At 39.8% G+C, this 23,152-nt stretch overlaps 1 long non-coding RNA gene across 2 annotated transcripts; it reads right to left on the bottom strand.

Annotated features, from left to right (window-relative positions):
* Nucleotides 1–271: 271 nt before the first annotated feature.
* Nucleotides 272–22,092, bottom strand: LOC135984119 (uncharacterized). Of its 2 annotated transcripts, XR_010602027.1 has the most exons (4): nucleotides 21,940–22,092; nucleotides 20,129–20,331; nucleotides 3,765–3,828; nucleotides 272–1,242 (listed from the first exon to the last, which is right to left on the bottom strand). It is a non-coding gene; the product is annotated as an uncharacterized LOC135984119 (long non-coding RNA). The 2 variants fall into 2 exon arrangements; XR_010602028.1 differs by lacking the exons at nucleotides 272–1,242; nucleotides 3,765–3,828 and adding an exon at nucleotides 17,904–19,397.
* Between the last annotated feature and the right edge of the window lie 1,060 nt (nucleotides 22,093–23,152).

Raw genomic sequence — 23,152 nt, 5'->3', positions numbered from 1 at the left:
GTTAGGAGTGGTTAATGGAACAAATGAAATTGTCTGCCTTTGTAGTAAAAATATATTTTTAGTATTCACAGCTTCAACATTGTTTTCTGTTACCACAACAATCCTTGCTGAAGAAGCAGAGAAGGATGTGGGCTGATCACCTGCAGGGTCCACTACTGGTGAGCTCAGCCAACTAGTCACATGGAAGCTTTTCTTCACTAAAAGGACATTAGTAACCAAGTAAGCTAGTTTGTCTTTTCTTCTAAAAATGGTAGGGAAACACCTTCTTACAATGAATACATTCCCTAGCACTCAAAGACAAAATAAATATTTGATTTCCTGTGTCTGTCTCACGTATCCATGGTTATTTTCTGAGTATTTCATGAAAATCTACAGTTTCCAAGATTTTTTTTCTTAAAACAAACGTGCTGCTCTTACTTAGCTTTAGCTTTCTTGCTGATGCTAGAGGGAGTTTTTCCGGAACAATCAGGTTATTAGTCTGCATACTGCCTTTATATTGATCATCAATGCCGTGCAATGATCAAGTCAGAGTCCAAATCTAAGATCTTATCAAAACTCTACGGGAAATTACTTTTATCTCTGAAATGACAATATGGTGCATCCTTCAGCTCCTAATAGTCTAGGAGGAGTTCAATTTCAACTATTCACACAACTCAAAATATAAACATTATTTAAACTAAAATTAATAAATGGTTATGATTTGCCCAGAAAAGCATTTATCATATGGCAATAGAGTATGTGGCCCTCAAATTTTTACATTAAGCTGTTTTACATTACTGATGTAACTCTCAGTTGTCAACGATGAAACTGAATAGCTGTTAAAACTGGTAAGGTAACAGACTGAGTCTCTAGGGATTTTTAAGAATGAGCAAACAATTCACAGGTGCCAACAACAGGGTTTTATAAGATTCAGTGGGCCATGTTCTAAGTACCTGGCACTCAGATCAGAATCAGACCATGCTTGTTTTTTAAAGGAGACAAACATTTAATCTACAATTCACACATTTGCAGTTATACTGTTTTGAGAGAGAATAGAATTAACTGACCTCTGCCTACATTTCCCTTCCTACCCCCTCATCTAGAGCAGCTATGTTCCACTGCCCCATTTGATTTCTCTGCACATGCATCTCTATTAACCACACCCATACACTGATTTTTAAATGCCGGAATTGCACATACAATAGAAAATGATGTGTTGACAATCCCAAGGACCTTCTGATGAGTTTTGTTGAGAACTGAGACCTAGATTAAAGAAAAAAAAAGATGCTGAGTTACACAGAAGTGCTTTTGCCATACTTTTAACATAGTTTGTCATTCTTTTACTTTCAGCATGTTAGAATTTCTTAAGACTCTCAGTACCAAGTGCTATGTGTCCCCTGCCATTCTTCTCCCCCTTACTCTATTTTGCCCCTTTTTGCCTGTCCCCAGTTCCTCTTGGTTCTTGCTATTATGACAAAGTCATATCTGTCAGACATAAGAGAGTGATCCTATTAGGTTCCAGGAAGTGGACAGGCACAAGCCCTCCCCCAGCCTTAGGGAAGGATCCACAAGGTCCAGGAACTCAACTAATTACGGGGGACAATCAAAAATGTAACAGGGGCAGGTGTGAAGGTCAAAGGGTCAAACAAAGGGAAACTGAAGGGGACACCGAGCAGAAAACCCCAGACAGTGCCTTGAAGGTGACAAGGGAGCCAGTGGACACTGCATTAGCAGAGCAGTCCTGGATCCCAACAGGACTACTCTCTCAAGGATCACCCCCCAGCCTACAGGGAGGATCCACAGGTCTGGGATTCCAAATGATCACGGGGGACAACTAAAGATATAGCAGGAACAGGGCTAAATGAAGGGAACCTGACAGGGACACCGAGCAGAGAACCCTGGACAGTGCCTTGAAGGTGTCAAGGGAGCCAGCAGATGGCACAAAAGAGTGTAGTGGAAGACAGATATATCAACCCCAGAATGGTGAAGGCCCCTGTCCCTGTGAACTGGAGAGAGATTACCTCAGGTTAATTAGAGACACCAGAGTCCAATTAGGGGCTGCCACAGTGACCTTTAAAAACCCCTCTTCTGGTGAGAGCAGAGGAAGAGTGAGGAGAAGCAAGCTTCAGCAAGAGGCAATAGGAGAAAAGGCTACTCCTGGGTGGATGGATGTGTCTACTCCTTATAGATAAAACAATCAAGTTAACTGCTGTTTGGGAAAAGACTGGCCACCAGAAGCCAGCTTAATAAATCAATATCCGGGAGAGTGGGAGGGAAAGGTATTCCTATTTGTGTTGTGAGTTTGGTATTTTGGTGATTGTTTTGCTTAAGAGAACTACTTGAGCTTCCCCTGATGCCCACCTTGTAAACATATTGAAAAACCCTCAGAGTAGGACTGATTTACTACAGGCCCTCACTGCATGAGGAAGAAATGCTGAGGCTGATGAGGCCAAGGAGGTGTCTTGCCACACTGTATAAAAACTTATCTCCTCAATTGGACTATATCATCAGAAATACAACAGCTCATCATTTAACCTCCCCTTTCCTTCTTCTCTTATCTCCTCTCCAAATTCTTATTCATTCATATTAGTTAAAATGTCTTCCATTTATTCTTCCATTTTTATTTTTAAAAGCTCATTTTATTTAAATTGTACACTTAAAAAACCCCTTCTCCTTCTATTCAGATCCTGTTCTCTGTGCCAAGACTACTAACAAAGTTAGCTGGCAAATCTGATGGGCCTAATGGGTTTACCTAACTATTAGGAGTTTGATCCTGCCCCATGGAATATAATGGGAATTCTGCATTGCCTGTAAGGGAGCAGGCTTACCTCACTCCAGTTCCTAGGGTCTATCAGCTCATTTCCAATATGCCACAAAACTGCCATAAGAGAATGGCTTTCAGTCACCACCAATCTGGATCAGATTTGAAACCAGTGAGGAGAAAAGTTCTGTATTGCCATTACCAGTCACTTAAGTCATTTGGTCCATGTAAAAAAATTATACGTATACACAATTATAAAATCTCAATAGAGAAACTTGAATTCAGACTGATATATATGTGGTTACCTTACTAGCCAATGACTTAGTATGGTTCAGCATTTGGAAATGCACAGTACAGCAATAAATCTTTCATAATAAATTATTTTCTTAAATTATTGTTTTGTTGTGTATGCAATGTAATAATTAAACCAAGCTGTTCCGCTATTTATTGTATTAGCTATAGAGATACAACTAGCAAAATGTACTGATCATTATACATCAGCTGTTCTCAACCAGTCTTAGTTATCTTATTTAAAAAATGTGTGTGGAAAGTCTGTATAAAAGAAAACAAACATGTATAATGCAAAGTGTGCATCAAATTTAATATGAAAGTGTATTTTACTTTGCTTTTGAGATAATGGAAATTTTTGCTGACATAGAAGTGTGTTGTACAGGGAAGCACATATTGCATCTGCCCGGACAAAGCTGCAACCCTTTCTGCTGAGTTAAGTGGAAAGGTTGGTTTCAGCTTAGCTCTGTGGTTGGGCTGTGCACCAAGTTAGCTGAAAACAGAACATTAGTTTGTGCAGTTCCTGTCATGGATTAATTTCTCATGTAAAGTGAGGAGGCTGCTTTGATTGAGAGAGGGAATTTCACAAGAAGACTGACTTCAAATTTATTTTGCTGTCTATTGGCATCGCAGTGACTCATTGAAACAATGCTGCACAAGAGACCAAGAGCAGGAGCAGATTCATTGGTAGCAACCCAGAAAAACCTTGAATATGCCATTCAAGTAATGCCCATACCCATAGTGTCTATATATCAGAGTCTGGGGGCATCAGCATCCGATGGAAAGGAAGGAGAGAGCTCCTAGAGGGAAAAAATGGCATATCAGTATATCACAGTGCCTAAAGAATTACATGGATAATACATAGTGGAGATACAGTTTTCACATTTCTATAAACCCAGACCATCTGTACTACATTTCTAGTGATTAAAACTATGATTTTGTTACAACATTTAAAACTTTTGTAACGGTCTTGCTAGCTGCTAACATAAATTAAATGCTATAAATTGACACACAGTTTTAATTACTGAAATAAAGTGCAGATGTTCTGGATTTACAGTAAGATACATGACATTTCCAGAAGCCAATAACTGGAGTCTTTTATTTTCATGACATGCTATAGTCAAGACCTAAGATAGACTATAGTTTGAGGGGAGTTTTCACAAATGTCATAGATATGAAAATAGCATATTTCCTATGAGGAGAAGTGTTTCATGAGCGGATGTGTTATTGGTGCCCCTATTGTGCCTGTTAGGACCTATTGCTGTATCTCCTTTTCTAGGGCTCCCTTTTGTTGTATGTAGCATTCACTCCATTGTATTGTTGTGCAGTGTACAGGAAACATCTTGTACACCAAGCAGAGTGCCAAGGACAGTGCCACTAAATAGTATATACCCCAAACCTTGGAAACATATTTGTATTTATCAACAAAAGCTCAGCTCAGATAAAAATATTCCATTTTCAGTAAAGTCACTGAATTTACATCCAATTTTCAGCCGTGTTGAAAGAAGTGCAGGTAAATTGCTTAAGGCCAAACAGTGCAAGTTACTCAACTGGCATTTGGAATTTGGACTGAATCTGGTGTGGTTCACAACTGTGAGTACCAACTCAGGGCAGATCATCAACAGGTAGGGCAGACACCCCAAACTGCTTGTGTTCTCTATAATTAGATTTCACCCACCCAGTAACAGGTGTGAACTACTGAAGCACTATAACAGTCTTACCATGGTGTCACAAACAGTCTCCTTGGGCACTCCAGTCTATCTTGCCACCCAGGCAAGCTGGACTTAGTGATAGCTGGTGGCAATACACCAAAGATCACAAAATATTCAGGTTACTTCCAGTCCTAAGAGACAAGTCACTTTATCCCAGGACAATCTGTACCCTAGGTGTCTCACCAAAGACAACGCTTGTAGCCAATCCTGTTATAAACTAACTAAAGATTTATTAACTAGCAAAAAGAAATTAGGGAGTTATTACAAGGTTAAAGCAAGCAAACCTATATACACAAATGAGTTACAGTCTATGGTTTTAAAAGGTGACAGAACTGTAGTAAACAGTCAGCTCTGAATGGCTTTTAGGGCTAGCCTAGGTTGATCCTGGGGATCTGCTTCTGGGGATCTGCTTCTGTTTCATAGCTCCAGCCCTTTGAGTCTCTAAAAGAAAGCGGACATTTTTTCTTGTCAGCTATTTTTATTTCCTTCTTTCAGAAGTCAAGATGATGGGATGAGCCCTTTTGCACATAACATCTTTATGGCTGTGAAGGGGCAATTAAAGTATTTGTATTGTGATGTCCCACAATGGCCTGTTCAGTTGTGATAGCCCTTCCTGATGGGCAGGAGATGATTCAACCTGACCAGTTTCACAGTTTCAGAGCAAACATTTTTTACAGTTTTAAAGCAAAAACTTAAATATTACCTTTAGCATGTGGTAAAGATATTATAAGTGAGATTAACAAATGTCGTAATTTACAAGCATTTCATAAAGTTTAAACATTGTTACAAGTTCACTACCCATCGTAACCATACTAACGCCCAGGTGAAACAGACTGTTTTCCAACAATGAATTTCTCAGTGCTTGGCTGGGGTCTAATGCCTTGGTAAGAGCCAGTCCCTGGTCTGCCAGCGTCAAAGATACTTCTGACTCCCAGCTCTTTTCTCTAACTACTGCAACACAACCTTATACAACAACCCATGTGTGCACACAACAGCCCCGGTAGTATGATCTAAGATAATACTGCTTTGTTTCCAACCTCACACCCATTTTACATGAGGGTAACTCCATTTACCACAAAGGCATTTTACTCCTGAATTACAGAAGTGGTAACCTCTATCACAATCAGGTTCCATGGACCAAATTCTCTACAGGGGTAACTCCCTTGACATTAATGGAGTTATGCTAGCAGAGATTTTTACTCAATTTATCTTCTGTGAAGCAGTACCAGAACAGATGAATGAGTTCAAGAGTATCAGAGGGGTAGCCGTGTTAGTCTGAATCTGTGAAAAGCAACAGATGGTCTTGTGGCACCTTTGAGGCTAACAGAAGTATTGGGAGCATAAGCTTTCGTGGGTAAGAACCTCACTTCTTCAGATGCAAGTTCAAGAGTGATATCCTGTTGAAAGTTATGATGTTTCCAGGGAATAATGAAACTGAATAGTTTAGTTTATTTCTCACATTATCTCAGAAATCTCTCTCACGAGCCACCCAAAGATTTTCATAGTCTTAGAACTTGTGTAGGACATGGACTGCATGTGAGATAACGTTCTTTTATTGAATCCACCTGCAACTTCAGCCTCTCTTACAAAAAAGCCAGTATTTTCTTTATGGCAAAGTTTTTAATCACACACATTTTTCCTTATATCTAGTTACTTTAGCATATTATCACTTCCATATACATCAAATTGCTTATTTGTATATTGAACAATTAAAAAGAAATCAAGAGTAATGCTTCTTAAAATCAGAATTTGATTTCCCTATAAAACTATTTGTCTTCATTTACATAAACATATTGCAATAACTGAACTGAAAATACTCATCCTCTCTTCCAAAAAAACTCATGAGACTTATAAAGCAAAATTGGCAAGACATTGTTTTTTCTGCATTTTAAAAACATTTGTTAATCCTGATGTAATGTTCAATACATAATTGTTCCACTAGAGTAGCAACACTGGGAAGCTAACTCTAGATATAAAAAGGTTTCTCTTTCCTCTGGGAGGGAGGGGGAGGGAAGAAATAAAAAAATGAAGAAAAAAAATAAGTTTTTTAAAAGTCTGACTATCAAATAGAAAAACTTGTCCTGTTTTTCAAAGGATATCCCTTGTGCTGACAGTCTTGCATGCTTGATCTTGCTAGTGTCAAGTCAAGAGAACCAAGTGAGCCAAAGAAAACTCAGCTGATACTGTATTTTAGCAGGTCACTGAGTTTTTCTGGTTAAAAAGAGAAAGGCTGTGAAGCTAATCCAGATGAGATACATAATCTCTTGTTTATGTTTCACTGTGATAAAACCATTTCAGAACAGCAATAATGAAAAGCTAGGAAGTGAAAGAACACACACACACACACAGAGGATTATTTTACAATCTTATGGTTTTGGCTGATGCCAATGCAAAATTGAAGGTCCATGACACCTAATATAATTTTCCTGAAACAATGAAAATTTGATCTTTTATGAGGGAAATAGTGAAGGACATGCCAAATAGTGGGCAAAAAAGTGTTTGGAAAAGAGTGTCCATTTCTGCACATGAAATATCAAAAGTGGCAACAATTTCAAGGCAAAATTGCCTACCCTTTAATTATCTTTTGATTATAACATTCAAATCACTCACTCTCCCCCTTCCTTCCCATCTGCTTTTAATTTTTCTTTACACCCAAGTTGATCAATAAATCAATCTAGAGCCAGCAAATGAGCACAGCTGGAAAGAGTATCTTAATAGGTTAGGTTTTGATGGCTTTCAGCACTGAATTCTTGCAAGCATTTGCAAGGATTTGTGGGCAGCATATCTTTCACCTACCATGATCCTGTAGACACTATAGTAATAATGAAAGCAGCTGAGCGCTATGTAAACTATTCACTCCAAGTTCAGCCTTATGCTGTTCCCATATAAAGGTAGTGTATAGTAAAATTTTCTACCCATACTTAAAATTCCTGTTTAAGCATCAAGCCTGTTCAAGACAGGAGAGCAAAAGGTGCTCAGCATTTCTGGAAATCAGGCCAGTTCTTTCTCAAGATTGGTGTACATTTATTCTGGTTGGAAAAGATCCACAAAAAATCATGTACAGGTTTTCAAGAAACAAATGATTGAGACCACAGGCCAAAAATTTCAAACGTTGGTGCCAAAGTTTGGCACCTAAACCCAGGGTTAGTTGCCTTCCAGTAACTTGATTATCAACGTTACAGCAGTTCCACAACTCCCATTAACTTCAATGGGATTAGAAGATATTCAGTATTCTACATGAAGCACCTCACACATGAAAGAAAGATCAAGTCTCGGTGCATGATCATTCAGAAAACAGCAACCACACCTCCTAGTGATCTGAAGTACAAGGAAGCATGTTTTGTGGTTAACAATTTAATGTCTTAAATTATTATACAGGAATCTATCAACAGTCAGAGAATCTACTGAAATTAGAAAGACTTCTGCAGATACCTTCTTAGGCCACATGGGCAGACCCCTGAGCTTGTGTGGAGCATCAGTTACATCAATGAAGCTCTGTATGGGTGCAAGAACCTATCCGTGGGGTTTACTTTGCAGGATCAAGGACTCAGTCCATAACAAGGACCATGGATGTGTTAACTGTAGCCATATTACAAAGGCTTTCTCCCCCCCCCCCCCCCCCCATGTAATCAGTTATAATTAAGTTGGTTAGTTCGGTGTGTCCCTAGTCAGGCACAAACCAGATCATGTGCCTAATATCACAGATTAACAGCTGTGGCTGTAACATGTCCAAAAGCTCAATAGTGTTTAGCAATTTATAGTGCATACTTGTTTTTAAATGTGGTTTGCTTTTAATGTTGTTGCCTTGATTAAATACTTTACCGGACATAAGAGAATTCTACTTTGATGGCTTTTTGGCATTTCTAGAACATTGATGTATGTGACAGAATCAAATATGGAAGTAAAAAAAAATTCAACCCTTATAAACAGATTTTTGTTTCTGAATTTGTCCACTGTTTTAGAACATTTTGCTGATTGGGAGCAGGGTGAATACTGCAAGGAAAGTACTTGGAAACATGCTTTAGAATGAAAACCATTAATTCACCTCAGTGGTATTCATGACCCTTTTGCACTTATTTTCAGAAAACATTCATATGAGTATTTGTTAGCAAGAATGCTAGTGGAAAGCATAAGCCTCGAGAGTGCTCATGTTTGTGCAAAGACTCATGCTAGGAATGTTCATTTCTTGAAACCTATGATTTTCCGCCTGATTATAAATGTTTCAGTCATTTAGTCAAGGAGTAGAAACAATACCATACACCATGAATAATGAACAGTCAAAATCAGAGCTTAAGTAAGTAGTTCATAAACCTCCATTGGCCCGTAGTTCCTGAAACATGGTCCAGGGACTATTTTTTCGTTATCCAGTGAGAGCTAGCTGGTCATATGGTGCTGGTTCTCTTTTTTCCAGCTGCTCAATTGCATTAAAAGAAACAAGAAATGTAGTAGATGCTTTTCTAATGTTACTTTTCTATTTAAACAGTTGCTATCTAGTTGTCACAGCAATGTAATTTGATCATAAATGGGAGGAGAGGTGTCCATGACACAATCTCACTATTAAGACATGGTCCACATGAAAAAATTAGAAAACCCTCTGTCTTAGGTAAAATATGGGAGTTAAAAAAGTTTTAAAAGTTTGGAAATAGTCTTTGGTTTTTACAGACAATTCACAAAGAGAAAAAGGGAGCTACTTTAACTGAATAAACTGTTTGTTACAAATAATTTGCCCAGCACTTTTTCTGATGAGCAGGGGAGTCCTTTAAAGATTTAGCATCACCCAATAAAAGTAAGGAAAAAAACAGCAAGATGGTTGGGATTTGTTCAATGATCTTGAGACAATCAAGCAATTTGAATCAGCCTCTCTCACAGATTAACTACTTAATTCTAGCTTTTTATTTACAAATCTTACATCTGTTTTCCAGCACTCTAGCAAGAATTGACACTCAATGCATTTTTTCACATGTGCCAGTCAAGGTAGAATTACTTACGTTTTCAATGAAATGAGATATTTCGGGAGAGGAGGGATGATCTATGTAATTAAACTACAAAAGGAAAAAAGCTATGTTCAAATAGGGTAAATGTTCAGACAAACTCACAAAAAGGATGAAATTCAGGGTTGAAACTCCATCCCATTGTGCCAAAGTAACACAACACATATGGCCTGTAAGTTCATGCACTGTTTTGAAATGCTTGCATTACTTATGTGAATAAGGTGGTTTAGGGTGTGCTCAAAAGTCAAAGAAAAAAAAGTTGGCATTAACATAATATAGAGTATAAGGTTTCTTTGGACCCAATCTCAACTTCGATAATGGATAATTGAATACAATTGCTGTCAACTCTTTGCCCAGCTCTAGCTTTTATTTTGGAGGGGGGAGGGCCGATTATGGAGATATACATAAGTAAATATCCTTATAAATTAGTTACTGCATGTAACCACTTTTTAAACCTCACTTTCTTTGGAATGTTCAAATATTGTTTTATTGTAGCACAATAAAGTAAAACAGCAGAGTCCAACTTACTGGCAAAGTGTAGTAAATAAATTTGAAGGTTCACATTTTGAGAAAGGAGAACAGACTTAAAAGTGATGAACATTTTAAATTTACAGTAGTAAAAAATAAAAATATAGAAGTGGCAAATTTGATTTAAAAAATCATAAAATCCCTTCCCAGTGGTAGTTTAGCATTCATTCCAAGATACAGCCCAGGCTGAATGTTTATAGCCAAGTTATAATAAACACCAGAACATAGAAATTAATCATGTAAAAGCGGACAGACCTTTAACTTTAGTGGCAGAGTTTGTGGTTCCTACAATGTCTGACACTGTGTGTTGATTTCTAAGTTACTTAAGTGGAAGGACAGAAGAAAAATGTTACCATTTTAATCAATGTAGTGCCACATAACCCCAGTCCCCAAAACTTTTCTTTGCCAAAATTCTATTCTGTGGGTTGAAACTACAGAATAAAATCAAATTCAACCTAGCTGTGTCTACAGTGGGGCTTAGATTGGCCTAATGTAGGCCTGTAAGATACTTGAAATTTTATGCATAAACAAAACACAGATTGGTATTGGGTGTATAACAAGAACAGTTACCAGTCAGTACCTAACTGGTTATGTGTGAATGCAAATTCAAGCATGTGAATTGAGCGTACCTAATTTTGACACTGGACTACAGTATACACCATCAACATTAGGAATGGACAAACCTGATATGAATAAAGTAAAAACTCATCTGAACCTTTACCCACCCCTCGTCTTTGAAAAATCTTCAATCATTTTAGTCTGTTTGTACTATTCCACCCTTCTACCTTAGGTTTTTCTTTAGTATCTGTTTTCATAGTAGCTGAGAGTTCCACCTGTAGTTGCTACACATCACCTGTTCACACAGCTACACACTTTATCCTTCTCCAAAGGGCACCATAACAAGACTAGACTCGTTACTGTAGCAATCCTGCACTGATAGGTGTATGTCCATACAGGACTTATCCATCTCTAAATTCTATGTTTCTATTATCCAAACAGTTTTCTATTATTATATGAGAAAAATCTCACCTCTTTAAATGCAAGTAAAAGCATATTACAACTAGTTTTCTTTCAATAGACTTCACAGGACTTTGGACACCCACATTAATCACTAAGAAAGTCATCATGCCCAAATCCGGATGAGTAAAAATCTTCCATTCAACAGCTCATTCAAACCAGACAGAATGCTACCTAATACATAATTTTAAAAAATATTTAATCTTGACCTTAGATAATTGGCATTGACTACATTGTATATACCAGCACAGAAGGTATATCTACACTACAAGTGCAACAGTGACAGAAGGGGGTTTTCCATCACTGAAATAAATACACCCCCTTGAGAGGCAGTAGCTAGGCTGACAGAAGAATTCTTCCATCAACCTAGCTGTGTCTACAGTGGGGCTTAGATTGGCCTAACTACATGACATGAAATTTTTCACAGCCCTGAGTGATGTAGCTAGGTTGACCTAAGCTTAAGGGGTAGATGAGGCCTGAGAAATTACTGATTTCCTCTTTTCCCAATGGAACAAGTTAGAATAGCCCTTTCATATCTTGGGACACTGTACAGATGAGTTTAACAACCTCTCTCTCCTTAATCAAGTAAGCTGAATGGTTCCAGTAGCCAGGATAATAGGGGACTTAAGAACATGCAGGAATTAAAACTCAAAAACAGAAATGTCCAATTTAAACTAACAGGACCTAATTCTGATTTTTCATATCGGTTTTAAAATGATGTAACTCTACTAACCTCAGTGAAATTAATGTGGGTTCATCCTGTTATATGTACTGTAAGTCAGAAAATCAAAGACCTGTAATATGTAAAATGTTCCCCATTGACTGGATTTTGGGTATAATCATCATAAGTTACTAAAGCTGAAGGAAGTTTTGGTAAAAGAATTTGCACTTCACCTAGGTGACTGGCACCAAAGAAGACAGTGCTGAAAATGCATCATTACATCATATTAATCTCGTCCAATAGCTTAAAAAAAAAACCAGACAAAATATGGGAGGGAGAGAGAAACATAATCTGACCTCTGCTTTAGAGCAAATTTCTTAGAAATGAGAAATCAATTACTATTCCCTTTTTCTTCTTAGACAGATCTGGTCAGTTTTCAATGTGAAATTATTAACTCTTAGTTACTGCTTGGGCCTAAGAGGTTCAGATAATCATTGAAAAATCATGCAAACGTTGGGCCCTCTGAACTTTTGAAATTTCTCCCACTGCTAATCAGAACAATCTCAGTTAGCCTAGTTCAGAAAAAAAAATGACTGTGGACAAACACAGGATCACATCATGTTGCTGCACAAACTGCAACATGACATTTTGTTGGGGGACCTTTTGCCACAACAGTGTTTTGTTGCAGAACATTTTATCAGGGATTGTCTTCCTCATTATTACATGGAGCAACCTGAAATGCACACTAGGCATAAAGTAATGTGGAATTAAAATACAATAATGAAAAATAAAACACTGATGAAATGTTGCTTAATTTGTTTTTCACTAAACTATTGTTCATCTCCCCAGTGCGTTCATGTGTGCACAAACACATTCTCTCTATATATTCTCACACAAAAACTTTGTTGACTTAGAGTTGGAGTTGCTGAAGTGTATTTCCTTATAAAAAATACAAACAGTTAAAGTTATAAAGGAATAATAAATTAAGGTGACATCTAACACAAGACTAATCAAACTTAAATCTACTATCATCATAATATTCAGCCATACCAACACTGTAACACCCTCTCCCTCTGTAACACTTTCTTTAATTCAGTAGAGTACTACTACCATCCAAGAACCTAAAATAGCACCACAGTGTGCTGTCTTAATTCCGACTGTCCAATGCTACTATGCTAATTCCATAATATAATACTGTCATTATTCGTTGCATCGAACAAAGTGGGCATTCACTCATGAAAGCTTATGCTCCAATACATCTGTTAGTCTTGAAGGTGCCACAGGACTCTCTGTTGCTTTTTACAGATCCAGGCTAACATGGCTACCCCTCTGATACTTGACACCATGCAAGGCACTGCCTTTAGCTGTATGGAATGGAAATCTATCAACCTCATGAAGAAACTTGCACAAGTACAGACAGATATCATCTTCCTTTCTAAATGCAAATGGATGGACATCATACCAAATGGACTGAAGGTGAAAAATCCATTGCTATCTACATACTGCACAGACCACAGTGAGAGATTATGCCATACACTATCAAAGAAACTGAGGAACCACCTGATCAGCATCCTATACAGCAAACAGGAAAACATCAAATAAGAGCTCTCCAACCTGGAGACTTTCATTAATAACCAACCCTCCACACAAATGGACTTCACTAAAATAAGACAGGAGATCTACACTACACACTTCACCTCTCTACAAAGGAAAAAGGACCGTAAGCTGTCTAAACTCCTACCTGCCACATGGGGCCACAACAGTGGTACCCCTAACTCACCCAGCAATATCGTCAATTTATCCAGCTACACACTCAACCCAGCAGAAGAGTCTGTCCTATCTCGGGGACTCCATCCCACACACAGATGGAATACAAGCTGTCAGGAACACTATCCCTGATGATGACACAGCACAACTTGTTGCTGAGCTCTGTGACTTTATCATCACGCACAACTATTTCAAATTTGGTCACAATATATACCTCCAGACCAGTGGCACCGCCATGGGCACCCGCATGGCCCCACAATATGCCAACATTTTTATGGCTGACCTGGAACAACGCTTCCTCAGCTCTTGTCCACTCACACCCCTCCTCTACCTACGCTACATTGACAACATCTTTATCATCTGAACCCATGGGAAGGAGACTCTGAAAGAATTCCACCACGATTTCAACAACTTCTACCCAACCATCAACCTCAGCCTAGACCAATATACACGGGAGGTCCACTTCCTAGACACCACAGTATAAATAAGTGATGGCCAAGTTAACACCACCCTATACCGAAAACCCACTGACCGCTATGCCTACCTTCATGCTTCCAGCTTCCACCCCGGACACACCACACGATCCATCGTCTACAGCCAAGCACTGAGGTACAACCGCATCTGCTCCAACCCCTCAGACAGAGACCAACACCTACAAGATCTTCACCAAGCATTCTCAAAACTACAATACCCACACAAGGAAATAAGGAAACAAATCAACAGAGCCAGACGTGTACCCAGAAGCGTCCTGCTGCAAGACAAGCCCAAGAAAGAAACCAACAGAACTCCACTGGCCATCACCTACAGTCCTCAGCTTAAACTTCTCCAACACATCATCAGTGATCTACAACCCATCCTGGACAATGATCCCTCACTTTCACAGACCTTGGGAGGCAGGCCAGTCCTCGCCCACAGACAACCTGCCAACCTTAAGCATATTCTCACCAGCAACCACACACCGCACCATAACAACTCTAACTCAGGAACCAATCCATGCAACAAACCTCGATGCCATCTCTGCCCACATATCTACACCAACAATACCATCACAGGACCTAACCGGATCAGCTACAACATCACCAGTTCATTCACCTGCACGTCCACCAATGTTATATATGCCATCATGTGCCAGAAATGCCCCTCTGCTATGCACATTGGCCAAACTGGACAGTCACTACGTAAAAGGATAAATGGACAAGTCAGATATCAGGAATGGCAATATACAAAAACCTGTAGGAGAACACTTCAACCTCCCTGGCCACACAATAGCAGATGTAAAGGTAGCCATCTTATAGCAAAAAAACTTCAGGACCAGACTCCCAAAGAGAAACTGCTGAGCTTCAGTTCATTTGCAAATTTGACACCATCAGATCAGGATTAAACAAAGACTGTGAATGGCTAGCCAACTACAGAAGCAGCTTCTCCTCCCTTGGTGTTCACACTTCAACTGCTAGCAGAGGACCTCACCCTCCCTGATTGAACTAACCTTGTTATCTCCAGACTGATTCTTGCCAGCATATTTATACCTGCCCCTGGAAATTTCCATTACATGCATCCAACGAAGTGGGCATTCAGCCACGAAAGCACATGCTCCAATACATCTGTTAGTCTTAAAGGTGCCACAGGACTCTCTGTTGCTTTATTCATATATATTACATCACAGCCATGAATTGTGAGATTTCATCAATCAAAACTACTGGGAGAAGAAGATGAAAGTTATTTCACCTTTGCAATAAAGAGTGCAAAGAGAGAATAACTTTGGTGCTGAAGGACTTGCCACTGCAATGGAAGGTGGAGGTCACTCTGCCATTGAAGGAAAGGTCACAAGAGCTGGTCCATGGTGGTTTAAGAAAAAACAGATAACAGCTATCATGGAGAGAGAGCAGGAGAGGCAGATTGGGGAGTTTGGCCAAAAATATAGATCTAATCCATTTATTACATAAAATTAAAACCTGTGAACTTTGGAATTATGGGGCAATAATTCCATTTAAGAGTTCTGTTAACTACACAAATCACTCAAGCTTTGATTTATGATATCACCAGAAACTTTAGATGGCATTATAGCCTCCTATGTCAGAACTGTCCATTTCATATATATCTTTATATAGAGACTCCTATGTTGATTTTAAATATTTTACAACCCTAATTTCTCAAGATATATTCCAAGAGAAGCAGAGAGAGAGATTCAGGCAAACAAATATTCTATATAATATTCTTAAATCGCACTGATAGAACAGCAGCCTTTTCTTGCATAATTTGACCACAAAATTTAAGATGAACAATTCAATTTGTTTTTCATTAGCACATCCTGTCTGGGTAACACTAATTACCATATTTACAGCCTGACAGGAAGGAGGTGGAAGAAGGGAATAATTTCCATTAATGCTGTCTTGTCTTCGTTTATTTTAATTTATAGACTTGGCCAATTTATGACAAATGGATATAAGACTAAATCCCATTCTAAAAACATGTTACATATTGTAGTCCATTTTGTTTTCTAATAGTGGGAGCATACTATAGTTAATAGAAAAAGGTGAAATTGACTATTCCATATTCATTATCCACATTGAAAGAAATGCAAAAAGTAAATAGCATAAAAAGTGAAAATGAAATTTGAATTTTACATTTTTCTCAGTTTTAGAAGTTTCAGATGTTATTTGTAAGATAGTGAAAGGAATTTTTAAAAGGTATCACTAACTTATTCAAAATGCACATTATTAAAATAAGAAAACAAGTAGAAGCATCAGAGTAGCCGCAGAGCAATAGATATGTTAGTAATCCTATTTTTATGGTTAACAGAGAACCCTTTCAGATAGCCAGTACTGTATACAATGTCATTTGGGAAAACTATTATTAAAAGAGTAGTGAATAAACATTTAACATACCCCTCCACCACCACTTCTTTTGGCATAAAAATTAATTCATAAATTAGATGTATAGACAGTTTTCAGGTGTGCTTCCGGGAAAGAAGAAAATATGCTAGGAACTGCCAAACAGTTCAGTTGTCTTCACCATATTCTTAAGATGTTTTTATCCCTTGAATGATATTTGCTTGACCCAAGAGTAGGGTGAAACTTTGATATGCTGCAAGGATAAGAGAGATGACAGTATCCCTCTTGAGCTCTGACCCTGCAAATTCTTCAGCATGTATGTGACTTCACTGAGACTACTCATACAAGCAAAGCCACGCACATGCAGCATTGGGCCTTTAGTAAACTGAAGTCTGGGCTTGGCAACGAATAATCTGTGACCTCAGACAGGGTTGTAGTGATTTTATATATATATATATAAATTACAAACCCAAACTGTACACAGTGACTCATTTAGTGCCTGATAGTGGAGTCTCTGGCTGCAGAGTCCTAAACTGTAGGCTCTGTCTTTTGCAGAGCTCCAGGAAGTGTTCTGTACCACACCGCTCGTCATACCTTCCTCCTAAAAACAAAAACTGTCCAGAATTCCAAGTTCTCTAATTAGTGAGTGGCTACAGGTAAGTCCACACACCTTACCTGCCCTGAGTTGTGAACAGATGGCTAACAACATTCTAGGAAATCTAAATCATTATGATGATTTGCCAAATGTCCAAGCTGTGATAAGTGCCCCCTTGATACATGCTGCAGCTCAAACTTCCAATCTTAAATGTTATTGACATTTAAACCTAAAGTAATTTTTTCCAGTGTGGTTTTAGTAAGGGTGTTTCATGTGTCTACTGAATGCAGTTCTTTGTCTAAATTAAGTGCGTATGAGAGGGAGAATGACCTTGTGAATTATGAAGTTATAAAACATAATTTTGGATAAGATTTCATACCGCAATCAAGCCTACAGACAATTTGGCATGAATTCCCCAAGAGATTTATTGTAGTTACAAATTAAAACACTTTGGCACTTTTCCCATTAATAATTTATCTTCCCTGGGTGAATCATTATATTTGCTTTGCTTGCATTACACTGTGCATTTATGTGGTTATTTTTAAACATTTGGATTCCCCAATCTGACTAACAGTTTGCATTCATCGCAGCTGGCACCAGATATAATACCAAAAATCCTTTTAGTATTGGCTACTAATTGGAAATGAGCACATTCTTTTTTATCAATTTTATAAAATTGTTAAAAAAGAGAGACAGGCAACTTCCATGGTTTCTCAAACCTTTTTAAAACAACAGCGTTTATCTTCCCAAACCATAAGTGAAGAGTTAGCAGCATAGGGGCTGACCCTGATCTTCTCTGTATATTCTCTGCTTAAAGGACATTAGCAGGAAATGGTCAGCTTGAGGACACAATGAAAGGAAACACAGCAGCAAAGGTTTCACTGATAACATGTGATTTCAAGTCAGTGAACAGATTCAGCCAGCCATCCAGCTGTTCAGGCCAAAGTCTATATAGCACTCTGCTGACTCCAACAAGACTGTGTCATGAAACCAGGGTGGAAGACTGACACTTGACATAGCAGGTGGGGGAGGCGGAATGTTTTCACACACCACCAGGTTCCATGGCTGAGTTATTATTTTATGTCATAATCAAGAAAAATTATGCTGTTTCAATTATATTTATTTTCTGCAGATTTATTGGGTTGAATTTAGAGATTATAGTGATTACACTGCATATCAGTAAATGAGGGTAAGTATGTATAATGGAGTCCAGGTCAATGCAGTCTACACACAAAAGCCAGATTTTTCAAAAGATCTGAGCACCCACAACCAGGGACAGATTTTCAGAAGAGCTCAACTCCCATTTAGCTACCAAAGTCAATGGCTAAATTTTCCAAAGAGCTCATCACATTAGAAGCTGGTCTCTTTTGAAAATAGGACCACATGGGGACAGCAGAGTGTATACAATAACTTCTGCTTTAAAACTTACAGCCTCCTATTTGTTGTCTTTCCTGCCCTATGTCCTAGGCTCTCAGCATTAGTTATACCCATTTAGATTTAAGGTACTTTTGCACTAGCCACTGTACACATGGCCATGTGCATGGTTGTACCATAGCCCCCCTATTGTTCACATCTATGCCCCAGAAGCACATTTCGGAAGGCAAGTAAGCTAGCATGCCTGAGGGGGTATAAGTACTTGCCTCAGGCTGTGGCATGGCCCCGTATGGACGGGGGCAAGGGGCATACATCTGGTCTCGAGCTTCAATAGTCCTCCACTCCCATTCCCACAATGCACTGAACCCTTTTCTTCCTGACTCTTACCTAATCTATAAGGGTCCCTTGTCTCCCCCACCCCCATTTTTACCAGCAGTAGCAAGCTGTATTGACCACTTCAGAACAGCTTTCTGCTGCACTCTCTTGATCAGTACAGGTGAACATGGATCCTACTCTGAGAGCAGCTGCCTGACCCATGAACCACACCATCCTCCATAACTTCATCACTTGGAGGAGCAGGAACGTACACCTGCACTGGGAAATTTCACACAGGCTGGAACAGGCAGCCATTTACTAGACTCTGTCCCAGTGCCAGGAATGCATTAAGTGCCTGAGGTTACTGTACAGGAGGGCAAAAAGACTCAAACAGTTGCTCTGGATGGACTTGTCATACATGCCCCTTCTATGATGAGCTGGACTGGGTGCTGTCAAGGGCTTCTCCTACAGAGCCTGAAGTGGCTCACAATTCCTCCACTGGCCTCATAGTCTGAGGGGATGCCAATAAGCGCCAGGGCGAGGAGGCAGCAGGGACCGCAGGGGATGTCACAGAAGACCTGAAGGATGAGGAGTATGTGATCTGTACCTCTACCCAGAGAAGCAGATTGAGGAAGTCCCCCAGCAAACCCAAGGAGGACCCCAAGTCCTCACAGGAACTAGAATCTGAGGCTGGTAAGTTACAATGCACTCCCACCCTCCCCGCCAATAACCCCTCTTGCCTGGAGCTAAATTCCTGATTTTAAGATCCAGGGTATTTGAAGGATCATACATTGACGTTTCCCCCCCAGACAATATGCCATGCATTGCTATGTCTCTGAGTTTGAACAGCAGTGCTCAAGCCATGACATGGTCATGCCTCATCCCCTTACCAACCTCCTCCAACTCCACCCTGCATCCAGCCCCTGCTCTGCTCCAGCCCTAAATGATCCCAGCCAAGATACTCCTATAAATCAATGATTTTACTGATTTCTGATGAACCACTGCTATGCCTTTGGCTAAAGCAATGTCTTAAAATCAGAATATTAATGAAAACTCATTGTTCCCCTGTGTCTGTACATGTTTCAGGCAGCAATGATCTTGGGGCCATGTGGACTGGGGCAAGAGTAGTTGGGTTAGAAAGGTCCTGGTTGGGGATAGGAAAGTTGTAGAAAACTTACAGTGGGTTGCCTTTTCTCTTGGAAGATTACACAGTTTCAATGTTTCTCCCCCTCCCTTCCCATCCCCCACAGTCCTGATGTTACCATCCCCTTACAAGTGGGAGACATGCAGAAGATTACAACATTTTTACCATCCTTGTCCATGGTGCCTTCACTTTCCCCACACTGAGCCATGCTGCACGAACCAAGGGAAACAACAGTGGGGGACGGATCCGGTCTAGTGGTTGGATAAACACAGTGCAGAGTCCCTGTGCAGTGGGGAGGCAAAGGGCTTGTGATGCTGATCTGAAACTTCAGGGAATGAAATAAAGTTGTGGAGTGTCTCTTTCTTTCTCTAGAAAGACAAGAAAGAACTCATCTGTGTAAGCTCAAAAGCTTGTCTCTCTTACCAACAGAAGTTAGTCCCATAAAAGATATTACCTCACAGAACCCTGTGCTCCTGCCCCTGAAATGGTAGCACTAACATCACATAACAGCAGCAATGTGCACACGGGTATAAGTGGGTGCACAGCATTACACCTGTGTCTAGCACAACAATGTGGACAGTCAGTGTGGGTCCTGGCAGCATGTATACAGTCCCAAAATCAAATAAGTGTACTAGTTTAGACAGACTTAGAGAGCTAAATTAGGATGAGACATACAAGGGAATGTAAGCTACAAGTAAATGTTAATCTAAGTAAGTTTGTTGTGTAATTTACACACTGAGGGAGCCAGAAGAGCCATTAAACTTAGCCAAGAAAGTGACAGCAGGCCAAAACCAGAAATGAGTCTTTGTTGTGTTTATATAGTTTTGTAAAGCCTCTTCTGGGCATGACTTTGCTCCGACAATCACTGCATCCTCTATATTTCTGAGAACAGAGAGAACTGATTCTTGTGTGTTGAGTAACACCCAGGTTACGTTTATAAAATCTTTAGAATAGAACCTGTTGGGAATTTTTCAATACTACTTTTTCTTCGGACAATGCCAATATGTCAAAACTAAAGCTTTTCGTGCAAACATATTGTTTTCTATTAAAATGTCTTTGGGAAGATTTCTCACATCCAGGATGGACTTTCTGGTCAAAGTTAGAAAGAGGGAGAGATGCACCTCAGAATAGCCAATATCATGGTGGGATGTGGGATTCAGAGCAGGAATTTGAACCTAGTTCTCCCATATCCCAGGTGAGTGCCTTAACCACTGGGATATTGGCTAATATGGGATATCTTTCTCTCTGGGTTTTTCATTTCTAGAAGTCTCAGTTTTGTTCTGCTGTGAAATAAAAACAATTTCAATTCCTCAACCTGTTTTGCAAAATGCGTTTTTTTTTTCTGGTCACCACCTACTTTAGGGCTCTTTTCTTAAGAAGCCACATCAGTGTGAAATGAACTGAAATAGCGGTTTAGTGTTATTTTCTGCTGGTAGTGATAGTGTTCTGCATTATATTGGATGTACTGAAGTACAACAGCATTCTATGACTACTGTCCCCTGGGATCTTCACATATGTGAGAGTCTAGTTTTGTACACATCTCATGAGGTTCCCTCAGACCAGAAAATAATTAAAACAATAAATGAATGTTTGTATGATGAGGACTCTTAATGGTTCTGGGGTTTTGCACCCTGTGAATGAGTTGCCACCCTTGGGCATCCCCTCATGGCCTCAGGGAAACCCTGCAAGCAGCCCCTTGCCTTGGTTTTCCCCTTCAAGTGGCTCCTTAGGTAAACTCCACCCAAGCTTTTTGTTTACTAATGCCCATTTTCAGAGGGTCTAATTTATTGGCAGAAAAAACTCAGCCCTGAGACATCTCTTCTCCCTGCCTCAAGTCTGCTCTCTGCAGCTCTTCCCTGCCTTGGCAGGCCACTCTCAGCCCTGCCTGGCTGGACTCTTTTCTTACTTCTGCTTCTCTTTCGATCCAAACCAGTTCAAAATAAAGTCTCCTCAAGTCTGTGCATTTACTAACTTACCAGGGCTCCTCCCAAGCCTGTCTTGCCAGTAGTCTCAGTCCCAAATCCCAGGTCTCTCTGTTGGAGCCTGCTTGCTCCTAGCAGCCTCTGATCTCCCTGAGCATCCCCCACCCTCTGCAGCTTCTACTGCTCTTTAGACGGGAAACTAGGTTATCCCAGGTGTGCCTCCTTAGTATTCAGCATTGACTGGCCTCTAGCCCTTAAGTGGCAAGCCATTCTGTTGCATGCTCCAAAATCAATAATAGGCTCAAAATTGAATTTACAAAATAGGAGGCCAGGATCTACTTTGGAAAAAAAAATTAAAAATATGCTGCATCGAGCCTCACAGCCCGGGGGAACTGACTTAGGCTTTCAGGGCTCATGCTACAGGTCTAAAAATAACAGTGTTGATGTTCCTGCTTAGGCTGGAGCCCAGGCTCTGAAACCTGGCGAGGGAGGTGGATTAGGGGGTGAGTCTCAGAGCCCAGACTGCAGCCTGTGAGCCCTGGAGCCCGAATCAATTTACCTGGGCTCTGACTCTCACTGCCACGGGGGTATCTTGCTTTGTAGATGTATCCTCAGATCCCACATTAATACCATATTCATTTTATTTATAACGTAAGTCTCCTAAAACTGGAGGTATCACCTTAGTTCATGATGGATCTGATCTGCTGGGGTGCCAGGTGCTGTCATTTCTGCTGAATTTGCAAAGGGGAGGGGAGTATGCTTGGATGCAGCACAGCAGAGACTGAATGGAGTTTTAGATGCTCCACAATTCAGGTGAATTTTCAAAGCTAAGCACATAAAATTGTGGAAACTCACCTCCTGTTCTGGGCACCTGCAAAATGCAAAAGCATCTCTCTATCTCTCAGAGCCAAGCCCCAGGCAAAAGTCCAGGTGGGGTCCATGTCGTGACCAGTGGGTAATAAAACCCCACACAGACCCAGGAAACACACGAAACATCAGAAATGTCAAAATTTTTGGTAACAAATTTAGGATTCTTCTCAACTTCAATATTCTCAACTCTACACCTGCCTACATATGTCATCACCTCCTCCTATGCCCTCTCCATTCCTTTCCCTTTGTATCCATTGCCAGTATTCATCTCCACATCTTCTCCTACAATATCCAATATATCTGGAATAGCTTCCCTGTTAGCATACATCAAGCTCTCACTGTCTCCTCCGTCAAGAATCTTCTAAAAACCTCCCTGCTCCATAGAAAAGCATTCAAG

The sequence above is a fragment of the Chrysemys picta genome, chromosome 5 (assembly GCF_011386835.1).
Source record: "Chrysemys picta bellii isolate R12L10 chromosome 5, ASM1138683v2, whole genome shotgun sequence".
NCBI classification, from domain to species: domain Eukaryota; kingdom Metazoa; phylum Chordata; order Testudines; family Emydidae; genus Chrysemys; species Chrysemys picta.
This window is presented reverse-complemented; position numbering and strand designations above follow the sequence as displayed.